The sequence below is a fragment of the Podarcis raffonei genome, chromosome 15 (assembly GCF_027172205.1).
Source record: "Podarcis raffonei isolate rPodRaf1 chromosome 15, rPodRaf1.pri, whole genome shotgun sequence".
Taxonomy (NCBI): Eukaryota; Metazoa; Chordata; class Lepidosauria; order Squamata; family Lacertidae; genus Podarcis; species Podarcis raffonei.
Window position 1 is genome coordinate 10,368,729 of NC_070616.1, and position 12,108 is coordinate 10,380,836.

At 44.0% G+C, this 12,108-nt stretch overlaps 1 protein-coding gene across 10 annotated transcripts in view; it reads right to left on the bottom strand.

Moving 5' to 3' along the window:
• The window catches only part of AUTS2 (activator of transcription and developmental regulator AUTS2), a 689,545-nt gene that overhangs the window by 140,285 nt on the left and 537,152 nt on the right, over positions 1-12,108 (bottom strand). The gene's annotated exons all lie outside the window — the stretch shown is intronic.

The window sequence follows — 12,108 nt, forward strand, 5'->3', positions numbered from 1 at the left end:
TCCCTGTTTTAAACTTTTTCAGCAACCCCTGATCTAAATTACTTATAAATCCCTTTCTTTAACCCTTTTTTTCTCTCTTATCCAATCATTTTTCGCTGCAAATCTGCTATGCTTTACCCATGACATTTTAACACTCACTAATTTTACAACAATTTTTAAGATAAAATTTAAATTTCTTCCAGTCTTCTTCCACCGTCTCTTTCCCTTGGTCACGGATTCTGCCCGTCATCTCCGCCAGTCCCATATAGTCAATCACCTTCATCTGCCACTCTTCCAGCGTGGGTAGTTCTTGTGTCTTCCAATACTTTGCTAGTAAGTCTTAAGAGATTTCCTTGTCTATCTGTTCCTAGCAGCCTACCATGTGGTGGTGGGGATCAGATTCCCTGACAACTGACGCAAGATCATTCCAACCCAAGCAGAACAGTATAGAGTCAACCAAGGGGAAAGGGGGTCTCTCAAAAGGCAATACCTTAGCTGTCAAAAGGTGTATCTCCAGCGTATGGTGGAAGCTGTACAACAAAGGTACTAGGGCCACCTTTCTGGAAGGAAGTTCCACAGTTTAGGTGTTCGTTGCCACAGAGGAAGTCCTGTCCTGGGTCACCACTCCCCGCACTCCAGAGGATGGCAGAACTACCCTCTGCCTTCTGGAAGCTGCTCTGTTAGATAAATTGGCCACAGTCCACCAATTTCAGTCTGCCCTCAGCCAGCCCAGACCTGCCTGCCTTCTTACCTGCAACCAGTTTAGAGGGTGACCCTGGCTGTCGGTTTTGCTCTCAAAGAACACAGAAGGTAAGAGGATGGGGGAGAAAACCATAATTATGGTAGTTGGCTCCTCCTTTCAGTGGTTCTGGCTCCACCAGAGCTTCCAGCCATCCACCCTGCCATTGTGAACCTGAACTTAACTATGGTTCAGAAGCTGGTTAACTATGGTTCAGAAGCTGTCACCACCAGAAAGCTACTGAAATGTGAGCAAAGAGTAGGAAAAGATGTCAATCTACTGTCGAGGCTTAGCTGCTTTTGCTGGTGCTTAAAAAAAATAATGTAATAGACCAAGGTTTAAGTTATTGACTGTCAGACACTTCAACTTTAATGATGGTTTATTAACTGTAGATAACATCAGCTATGGTTAACATAGCATGATCTGGTGTTAACGGCAAGCCAGCTCTCTGCTTATTTGATTTCCGGAGTTCTCTCAACATTAGGAACAAGCAGTTAGTCTATACACCTCAATAATGGGTTTGCTCTTTTTTATGATACACACATGGAGGGGAGTCAAAACTCACTGCTCAAACATGGCTTTGCATGATGAAGGTCCCAGGTTCAATTCCAGTTGACTCTTGAAATAAATTATATTCTTAAATAGAATTTTAAAACTCCATTCCTATGATGAGGGAACCAACATTGAAAGTGAATCCTGCAAGCTTTTAAGGCAGCAAAGAGACTTCTGCTTCAAGGTTGGGAGGATAAATAGCATTCCATATTCTACTCAGTGGTTTAAAAGAACTTACTGCCCATTCTATGCCTGAATGCACATTTTCTCATCAATCAAATTTGGATATAAAATTTAGACATATAGGTTGGAAGTGCAGCAGTAGGGATCATTCAGTTTGCAATGCAAGGGTTAACTCTTTTATCAGTAAATCAACTAACCAAGATGGTAGGCGTGGAGGTGTTGCTTAGCAACCAGTGAAGGTGGCATAGCCTTTAGCCAGGCAAGAAGTTCTCTGATTGGCTGTGAAGATGTTTCTGGTGAATGACAGTTTATATCTAATTCTGCTTTTAATGAGGTCTGCCTTAAAAGAAAAAGAAAAAAGAAAAAACCTCTTTGTTTCTTTCTCCACAAGTTATATATTATTTTGTTCAGTTTTCTCAGTAAAGTGCTATTGTGATTTTCTTTCTCCCACTGAACTCCATCTGCATTATTTAAATGACTTTGCTAACAATATGGACTGCCTATATTAATAAATATGTTTGAATTAGAATTGTATTATTCTTATCCTTTATGTGAGCTGGCATTATTTCATTTTTCTTTCTGTTACGCAAGCAACTCCTTGTTTATGCTTGTTCAAGTGTACTGCTGCAAACTCGGAAGTGGCATGAAAAGGGGCAAAAACGGCCCCAAAAGAGCATGAAAATGGCAAAAAAGGTGCGAAAACAGCACCTGGCAATCCTACAAGTCTTTGCAAGGGCAATCCCAGGAGCCCTTGAACTGACCTTTGAGGCTTGTGGAGAGTTGGAAGTTTAAGCAAGGAGGTTTGGAGGGAGGGATTGTAGTAGAATTTGGTGGATCTGGTAAGTGCTGTTGTTTTTTAAAAAAAAGGGTTTTCAAGGGTTTCCAGAGGTTTAGAGGGTGCTTGCAGGCTTTTGCAATGGTGTTTCCAATACAGTGGTACCTTGCTTCTGAAACACCTTGGTACTCAAACAACTTGGAACCCAAACACGGCAAACCCGGAAGTGTTCCGGTTTGTGAACCTTTTTCAGAGCCTTAAACGTGCTCCGTTGCGAGTGTTACGCTTCCGATTTGAGTGCCACACTTCCGATTTGAGCGTTACGCTGAGATCTGTCTGTTTTTGCTATTTAATTTGCATTTTTGTTTTTGCGGCTCTTTTTGTTTTGTTTTTGTGACTGTGCGAACCCAGTTCAGCTACTGATTGATTGATTGATTGTGACTTCAGTACATTGTTTATTGCTTTCATTTTATGCATCAATGGCCTCACTAGATAGTAAAATTCATGTTAAATTGCTGTTTTAGGGGCTATTTTTAAAAGTCAGGAACGGATTAATCCATTTTTCATTACTTTCTATGGGAAAGTGTGCCTTGGTTTTGGAATGCTTTGGTTTTGGAACGGACTTCCGAAACAGATTAAGTTTGAGAACCAAGGTACCACTGCATACACATTTTCACTTAAACGCACGGTGCCTTGGAACATAAGCCTCACGAAAATGGGGGAACTGCCTTTATTTGCAATAATTGCAAATATGCAGAATAACATCCATCTAGAACACTGTGGAGCCACATCCCAGTTCTCTTAGTCTAATGTCTTATAAAGCAAACCAATATGTTTGGACAGAGATAAACAGAGTTGTTTAGAGCCATTTAATAAATAATAATGATATGCTACATCCATTCAGTCGAGGGGCTTTTGAGGACAGCTATCTCCCATCAGCCCGCAGGAAAGCCCTTGAGCACAAAGCGAGTGCAGGCCAAAGCCACATGAGAAAGGACACCCTTTCAGATGCTATCTTTGGATGTGAAAACAGACTCTGGGAAGAGTACATTATAGCTGGTTATTTGTGAAGTCGCAGCTAATGGATACGAGGATGTGCTGACATCTGACGCAAGACTGACAGGCCCGCAGTTAACTGTCACCCCTTACCAGACTTAATAGCATCGCTAGACACCCTCCGAGCAAATGAAGAGAAGAAAGATGCCTGTGTGTGACAGCATTCAGAAAGAATGCTCACGAATGCCACTGCAGTATTGAAAATGTCAGGTGCCAGTGAAAGAGCCCTGATCAGATAGACAAGCATCACGCCGCACGCTTTTAAGGTTATTTGAAACCTGTCATTTCTGTTAACAAGCTAACCGCAAGTGGAATCAGTCTCGAGTTTGTTTTTGCATGCTACAGATGCGCGCGGGGGGGGGGGGAATGATGATGAAGAACAAGGCCTGGACCACTTTGCTCCTCTGCTTATTATCAGCTGACGTTGGCTCAAGAGCAGAGTGGGCATTTAATTCCCCTTTGCGCCTGCTCATTAACGGCTGGCAATGCAGAGCCGAGCTGAGTGGACATTGGCACACACCGTCTGGCTTTCCAATTTCTCAGAGCAGGCCAAAAAGCAAAGCGGGTGGGGTGGGGGGACGACCCACATCTCAGTAGATTTAATTAAAACCACAGCGAGCAGATGGGGAAGAGAGAAAGCAAATGCAACCAGAGAGCTCTCATCTGTCTGGGTCTTGCCACTATAATGAAGCCAGGGCAGCTGGAGCTTCTCTTCCTAACTCACACGGCCCCTATTTGTGAAGATTGACTTCTGGTTACGCAACACAGCAAAGTTATGTTCTTATGTACACAGGAAGGACTGCATCCAAGCTTGCATAGCTTGGGTAGCTCAGTTGGTTAGAGCGTGGTGCTGATAACGCCAAGGTTGCAGGTTCGATCCCCATATGGGACAGCTGCATATTCCTGCATTGCAGAAGGTTGAATTAGATGATCCTCAGGATCTCTTCCAACTCCACAATTCTATGATTCAGTGATTCCATCTCAGTGGCAGAGCACCTGCTTCACATTTAGGAGGTCCCAGAGTCAATCCCTGGCCTCTCTGGTTCAAGCTCAGAAAGTCTTGTGCTTGAAATCTTGGAGAACCATTGCCAATCAGTGTTGACCTGACTGAGTTCGATGGACCAATGGGTTGACTTGAAAAATGGCAGCTTCCTATGTTCCTCTGAGGCAGCTTCCTTAAAGCAAGCCCCCTGAAAAGGGGTCCAAAGTAGAAATAACATTTTCTGCATCACATACTTCTCCATTGTGTCCCAAGACAGACGGATGCCCGCCAGCCTTCATGGGTCTTCTGCTTTGCTCCTCTCTGTATTGCACCCTTTTAAAATTCATTTTTTTAAAAAAAACTGGGAGATTTCCCAAAGTGAATTCCAGAAGTGCAGAATATGCAAGTGGTTGTAACTTTCATTCATTTGTTTTTGTCATCAGTCTGGGCCTTGCTGGACACAAGTAAATACAGTGGTACCTCGGATTAAGAACTTAATTCGTTCCGGAGGTCCGTTCTTAACCTGAAACTGTTCTTAACCTGAAGCACCACTTTAGCTAGTGGGGCCTCCCGCTGCCGCCATGCTGCCGGAGCACGATTTCTGTTCTCATCCTGAAGCAAAGTTCTTAACCCAAGGTACTATTTCTGGGTTAGCGGAGTCTGTAACCTGAAGCGTATGTAACCCGAGGTACCACTGTACCATCTTTGGCAAATACCTAAGCAGCCATGATGAATTAAAGTGGTGGACCATTCAAGTGTCTCTATTTTCCAGGTGCAGTCCTGGATTTACAGAAGCCATCCAGGCTTCTGATTTGATTTCGAATGTCCCTATTTTCATCAGAGAAATGTTGGAAGGTATGGAGTTATGCGAACCTCTGTGGCAAGGAGATAAGCAACTATACAATATTTAGAAGACATCTGAAGGTAGCCCTGCATAGGGAAGTTTTTTAATGTTTAATGTTTTAATATATGTTGGAAGGCACCCAGAGTGGCTGGGGCAACCCAGTCAGATGGGTAGGGTATAAATAATAAATAATTTTCTTCCTCCTCCCCTTCTTCTTCTTCTTCTTCTTCTTCTTCTTCTTCTTGAATAGGGCATTCCTATTTTCATTGGAGAAATGTTGGAGGGTATGAAATGGATAGCAATTATGGAAACACTGAACTTGTTTCAAGTTTCAGAGAAAAAAAAATATTTCTTCACATTGTGTACAGTTAAACTACAGAACTCGCTCCCACAGGAGGCAGTTATCCCCAGGGCCGGATTTAGGTTTGATGAGGCCCTAAGCTACTGAAGGCAATGGGGCCCTTTATATGTCCAGCTGTCCTCTGTCAACAACAAATTGTTGCTATTTTTTGTGTTGAATATATGCTATATGGTAATTTATGGACCTAATAGGTATCTAATGCCATTTGCAAAGAACAAATAGGAGCCTACACAACACAAAACACTGTGCAAGTAGATAAATAGGTACCACTCTGGCGGGAAGGTAAACGGCATTTCCGTGCGCTGCTCTGGTTTCACCAGAAGCAGCTTAGTCATGCTGGCTACATGACCCGGAAAAACTGTCTGTGGACAAACGTCGGCTCCCTCGGCCTGTAAAGCGAGATGAGCGCCGCAACCCCAGAGTCGTTCGCGACTGGACTTAACTTCAGGGGTCCTTCACCTTTTGCCCATCAAAAGTCGGGGGGGCACCTTAAAGTAAAATGAAACAGCTCCTCTCTTTCCAGAAGGTGGGAGAGAGAAGAGGAGTGATAGAGTTGCTCAGAAAGAATGAAATATATGCTCATTTTAACAATATTTTCTTGCAAGTCCAAAGAAAGCATTGAACTGAGGCTCCTTGTTTACGAAAAGAATTAAGTCCAGGAGCTTGCAGGCCTCAAGATGTAATGCACGGATCCTGAGTGGGGATACTACCCACGACCCTCCGACCCTGCAAACACCTCTCCATTGAATCAAGCTATGGACTGGTGTTAGTGGTTGGGGGGGGGAGAGAGAGAGAGGAGTGCATTTTGCTCAGCTAAGTTCCCTACTATATTAATCTCATTATTCTTTGAACCGTTTAACCGGCAATGCCAAATGCAATTTGTATTCTGCAGCAAAGCAAATGCTCTAAACTGATTATCGCAATATGAACCATGGCAATCCCCGATATTGAGGGCCCTGAAAAGCTGCCTTTCCTCCTGAATAGGGTTCCCATATGCCTTCCTGAGTTTCATGATACAATGTTGCGTCTCCTTTTGCGAGGGATAAATTAAGCGTGTGAAAGTCTTAGCAAAGCCCTCATTTTCCAGTTAATCAAATCTCCCCCTAATCAAATTAGCACACATAATTCCTCTGCATGCATGGCACAAGGGTGGAGGGGTTGGGGAGGGAAAAGAAGAATTATCCCCCACCTTTGGAGTTGAAAGAGAGGAAACAGTGGGGTGCTATTCTCCTCTGCTTGAGTGGACCTAAATAGGGGGACTTCTCCAGAAAGAGAGGCCAGGGCAAACTTTGGCAGCATTTGCGATTCCCAGCTCATTAAATCGGCTGCCTCTAAGGCCACCTCCAGGGACCGCTGAAGCGTTCTGTAATGAGATACTTGTTTAATTTCCTTTCAAAGGCTGGACATCTGCGACAAACCGCCCCGTTTCCAACCCCACACAGACAAACCTATCAATAGACTTTAGGCCTCTCTCCGTTTTGATGGAGTGTTTTCCATTGAATAAACCAGATAATAAATTTTGAAGAGAAAGGAACAATTGCCATTAACTCGGCACTCTCCGAAGAGTCGAAGTCCATCATGAAAATTCAATAGCAGCTGAGCTAAATGGATAAATGTTCACAGTCAACCTTTTTTAATTGATTTCCCTTCATGAAATGATCTAGTCTCTCTGAAGCTAGCCGTTCCCGGAGACCCTCTTTTAACCTCTCTTTTCATTCTGAATGCGTTTAGGAGCCCTGAACAAAACGGAATAGCTGAAATATTAATCTCCCTCAAGAGCAGAAGAAGGGGAGAGAGAGAGAGAGAGAGAAGAAGGAGAAGCCTAGAACTTCTCAGAAGCACAATGGCCCAAGTACGACTGCTGCACAAATCCCAGCCAATTCAAAGGGAGCCCTTCAGCCCTGGTAGGCCTGCTTCCCCCCTCCCAAACCCACGTCGAGGTTTTCAGATCAATTCCCAAGAGTGTCAGCAGGCCATAAAAGAAGGAGCAACACTTTTCAATGCCTTCAGCATGGTGCTGATTTTGACCTTCGGTTGAAACCAGCCACCATGTCCTGACACTGTCAGAAAACTTCAAGGCCTTTCGCAGCATAATAGAAATTCAGCGCTTATATAGTTATGTCTCTTTTGCTCAGTCACTTTTATTTAAGCCATAATGAGCCCTGAAACAAGCATAATGAAAGCTGTCTCAACAATATTTTCACTTTAATGCTTTATTATGTCTTTGAATATGTTTTAAGGAGTAATATTTCAGCACTTGGGGTTTTTCTCCACCGCTCCCCCCCCTTTCCTTCGCGCTTGGGAGTTTGTGTGTGTGTTGTGCACGCACGCACACACACGCGCGCACACACACACGTAGATAATCAACTGTCTGCTAAGATCCTAACTATTTCAGCAACATGTAAGGGAATACATACAATGACATATTTTTTCTTTCTCGAACCAAGACCACAGAATATTTGAAGCAGTGCTTTGACAAAATGCTCTCTACCGGGGGGAACCAACTGGAATAAAATATTGGGGGAGGTAGGAAGCCCTGCCCCTCATAACTGAACACAGGACACACATAGAGACAGCATTTGAATGGCAATGCCCACCAGTTTTGGGAGCCCCCAGACCCCTCAAATATTTTATTGGCAGATTGAAGGGACCTCAGCCCCTAGGAATTTGCTCCTATGCTCCCTAGCTCTTCTATCTCCCTCTTCACAAGATACAACATTTTTTTGGCATTTCAATGATTTTGTGGTGATGAACGTGCTCTTGAGTGTTGGAAGGTGCCATTTCCCTCCCTTGTTAGTCTCCCGGGTGAGGGCAGGAAGCACTCTCCCCTTTCCTACTTCACTTAATAGTGACATCATATTATGACATCATGAAGCCAAATCTTGCCAGGAGTTAGGACTCCTTGGAGTACAATTTCTACTGCCAGCTAGACCATGAACAGGCAAAGAGAGAGAGAAAAGAGTAAGGAAGTATGTGAGGAGAAAGGACTTCCCCAGCAATAAACAAGGGCAGTTTGGAGAACATATCTCTTCTCCTGGCATGCAGAGATAAAGCAGAAACAATGAGATGGAGGCATAGGCTTGATGAGGAATCACAAAGCTGAGAGAATCAGGGGAGAAGGAGAGGAAATGTCAGGATGTGTTCCATCTTGTTTGCAGATTGAGCTATTTAGGGGAACAGAGATAAGAGGGTGGTGCCTTCTAAAGCAGCATCAAAAGAAAAATGAAAGAAGTAAATGGGATTTGGAGTCGGGAGCCCTCACTTTTTTGGGGGGGGGGGGAATGTAAGGGAACAAAAACTAGGAGATTGGTTGAACATAAGGAAAGTAAGGACAGGAGGACAAGCTCAGAGGAGGTGTCCAGTGACGAAAAGGATATCTTAGCTCTTGTAGCAATGGCCTCACCCAGAATCCTCTGAAGTAAAAGTATATTGGCACTCTCAGGACCAACTGGGAGGATAAGAACAGAAGGACTGGGACCAGGTAATAGCATAAATACAGACTCACAATATCTCATTCGAAGTCATCAGCCTGTTAGACATTTTTGTCTTCTGCTGGCCTGCTTGACCATTGCCTACTTGTGACAGATTTGGATCTCAGAAGTTGTCTTAACCTGAGTCAGATGATTGGTCCATCTAAATCAGGACTGCTTTGGCAGCCTGGTGCTCTTGGATAAAAACTGATGGAACTTATGAAACTCGTGGTCCAAAACATTTGGAGAGAACAAGGTTGGGGAAGGCTGCTGGCTCCTTAAGGTTTTGGACAGTGGTCTTTTAGAACCTTACCTAGAGATGCTGGGGGTGGAACTATGGCAGGCTTGGATGTATGGCATGCCAATGATGTACTGTACCACTGAGCTATGGTCCCTCCCAGGCCTTATATTTGCCGTATGTATAAATAAAGGCAGAGATGTGCCTTCGAAATCAAAGAAAACAAAAACCACTATCCAGGCTGACACCAACATTTTCTCCATTCTACAGAGAGAACAAGTAGAATTATTATTCTACTTGGCGATCTGTATGGATGGACTCATCTAGTTATCAGAGTTCAAAGTTGTTCAGAGAAAGATTTACATTTCCAGGGATCTCAGTGCAGAGAATTTTGAACTCTGTTCAGCACAGGCCAAGCAAGACCGTCTGGTGGGGGGGTAGGGGATCAAAATGCCTGTGAGCTGAGCCATTGATTTTCATGAAAATGTTGAAACAATGTAGAAAGCTAGACGACCTCGAAAGCCACGTAGCATGACATCAGTTTCCTAGGGAGATTTTCCCACCCCATTGTGGAGAAATCAAACACCCTATTTTACAAAGTCTTAAAACTGGAAGAGAATTGAATTGTAATGCCCAGCATCCTCCCCTCCAACAAATTCACCTGGACATTCTAGACCATAGTAGAACATCAGTAACATGTGTGTGCATGGTGTAAATGTGCTTGCTGGAGACAATCTTGTTAGGATATTTCCGTTCCACCTTAAAAGGGAACAGGATGTTTGTGTCACAGCCTGCGTATTTCCTGTTCACAGGATGTTGATGTTTTCAGTTGCTTTCGTTTTCTTCTTCTTGCCTGAGCAGACCGAAGCAGACGGTCATGTTTTTCTTTGTTCTGACCAACGCTGAATAAACTGTAAATATGCTCTCCTGCTGTGCATCTTTTGCTGTGTGAATTCTGCTGATAGAGTGTGCACCAGCCTAAGAATGTGGCAATCTATTCTGAGGCTTCATGTCGCTAAGAGCTGATACTGCGTGTCTACAGGAGATCGATGGATCGTCCGGCAGCCGGCTTGGGGCTAAGATGGACTTTGTCTCCCTGGCAGTATCCCAACAAATCTGTGGGCATCATGCATAGTGAGCAGTCTGAAAGTTGCACAGGCAAATCAGTCTATTCCTGATCTAGACTAACCTTCGCCTTTGTCTGCCCATAGGTCCTGTCTCCCATATCTGAATAAGTCAGATATGTAAAGAAAAGCACACAGATTCACATTTGGATACTTATTTTTTACTTAATTAATTATTTCCAACAATTTGTACACCCACTTAAACACAATCATCTCCAAGTGGTGTGCAAGAGACCCAATGCAGTAAGACTAAACTTGAGTTAAGATGATAACATTAGAGTTCAATTTAAAAAAAAAAAACTACTGGAAGAAAAAGGAGGAGGAGGAGGAGGAGGAGGAGGAGGAGGAGGAGGAGGAGGAGGAGGAAAAGGAGAAGTCATCTTCAGCAAGCACTGGAAGTTCAACATGGAGAAGGCCTGTCTGACCTCAATTGGAAGGGAGTTTTGTAAAATTAGGGCCACAGTACTAAATGCAGCATGACTCCAAGTGGATACAAGGAAAAAGCAAACCACAGGGGACCACAGTCCTACAAATACCTAAGTGATCTGGCAGGGACATAAGGATAAGGCAGTGCTTCAGGTATCCTGGAGCCAAGTTGTTCAAGACCTTGTATATTAATACACAAACCTTGAACTTGGCAAAGTAGCACTGGGCAGCCAGAGTGAGCTTTTGAGAACTACAGTTATGTGCTGGCAATAGCCTGTCCCCATCAGCGGTCTAGCCACAGTGTAAGAACATTTTATCCTTAAAAAATGCTTATATCTAAAGATGTTTTTCATGTATTTTTGAGCTGGGAACAGTATGAGAACAAAAGCCAGTGAATAAATAAGTTCCAGGAATCTGCACATTAGCTGAAGTGGGCAGTTAGGTCAATTCATATTGGAATTCATAAAGATTGTATTCCTCAAGTTTCCATAGCTCTCAACCTTCTAAAAGTCCTAATCCAACAAATCGATTCCTGCAATCCATTGGAGCATAGTTGTGCTCTAAGTGCTGGTGCTCCAGGTGTTGCTGAACTGCAACGACCATCATTTCAGGCTGTTGGCCATGTTTGCTGGAGCTGCTGGGAGTTGTAGTTCAGCAGCATCTGGAAGGCCAAACGTTCCTCACTCCTGCGTTGAGAGTGCAACCACTTGCCATTCCACATAGTTCTCAATCTCTTCTTTGGCTGAACCAGCTTTGTATTTCAGAAGACAAAAGTACCTGGAATATCAGGGTTAGATTCCAATTATGTGATGTGGAAAGCTGGTCATGTGTATTAAATCCAACAGTGGCCAACAGGAAGATAGGAAGCTGCCTTATATTGAGCCAGACCATTGGTCCATCCAGCTCAGTATTGTCTACACTGACTGGCAGAAGCTCTCAAGGATTTCTGAAGGGAACATGACCAGTACTAGCTGGAGATACCAAGGATTGAACCTGAGACCTTCTGCATGCAGAGCAAATGCTCCACACCACTGAGCTACAACCCTTCCTCCATCTTCAACATTTTTCTTTGTGCCAAAGCAGAAACGCCAGCATCTTCTACTGTAGAATAAGGTAAAGGTAAAGGGACCCCTGACCATTAGGTCCAGTCATGACCGACTCTGGGGTTGTGGCACTCATCTCGCTTTACTGGCCAAGGGAGCTGGCGTACATGTGGCCAGCATGACTAAGCTGCTTCTGGCGAACCAGAGCAGCGCATGGAAACGCCATTTACCTTCCCGCCAGAGCGATACCTATTTATCTACTTGCACTTTGACGTGCTTTCGAACTGCTAGGTTGGCAGGAGCTGGGACTGAGCAACGGGAGCTCACCCTGTCGCG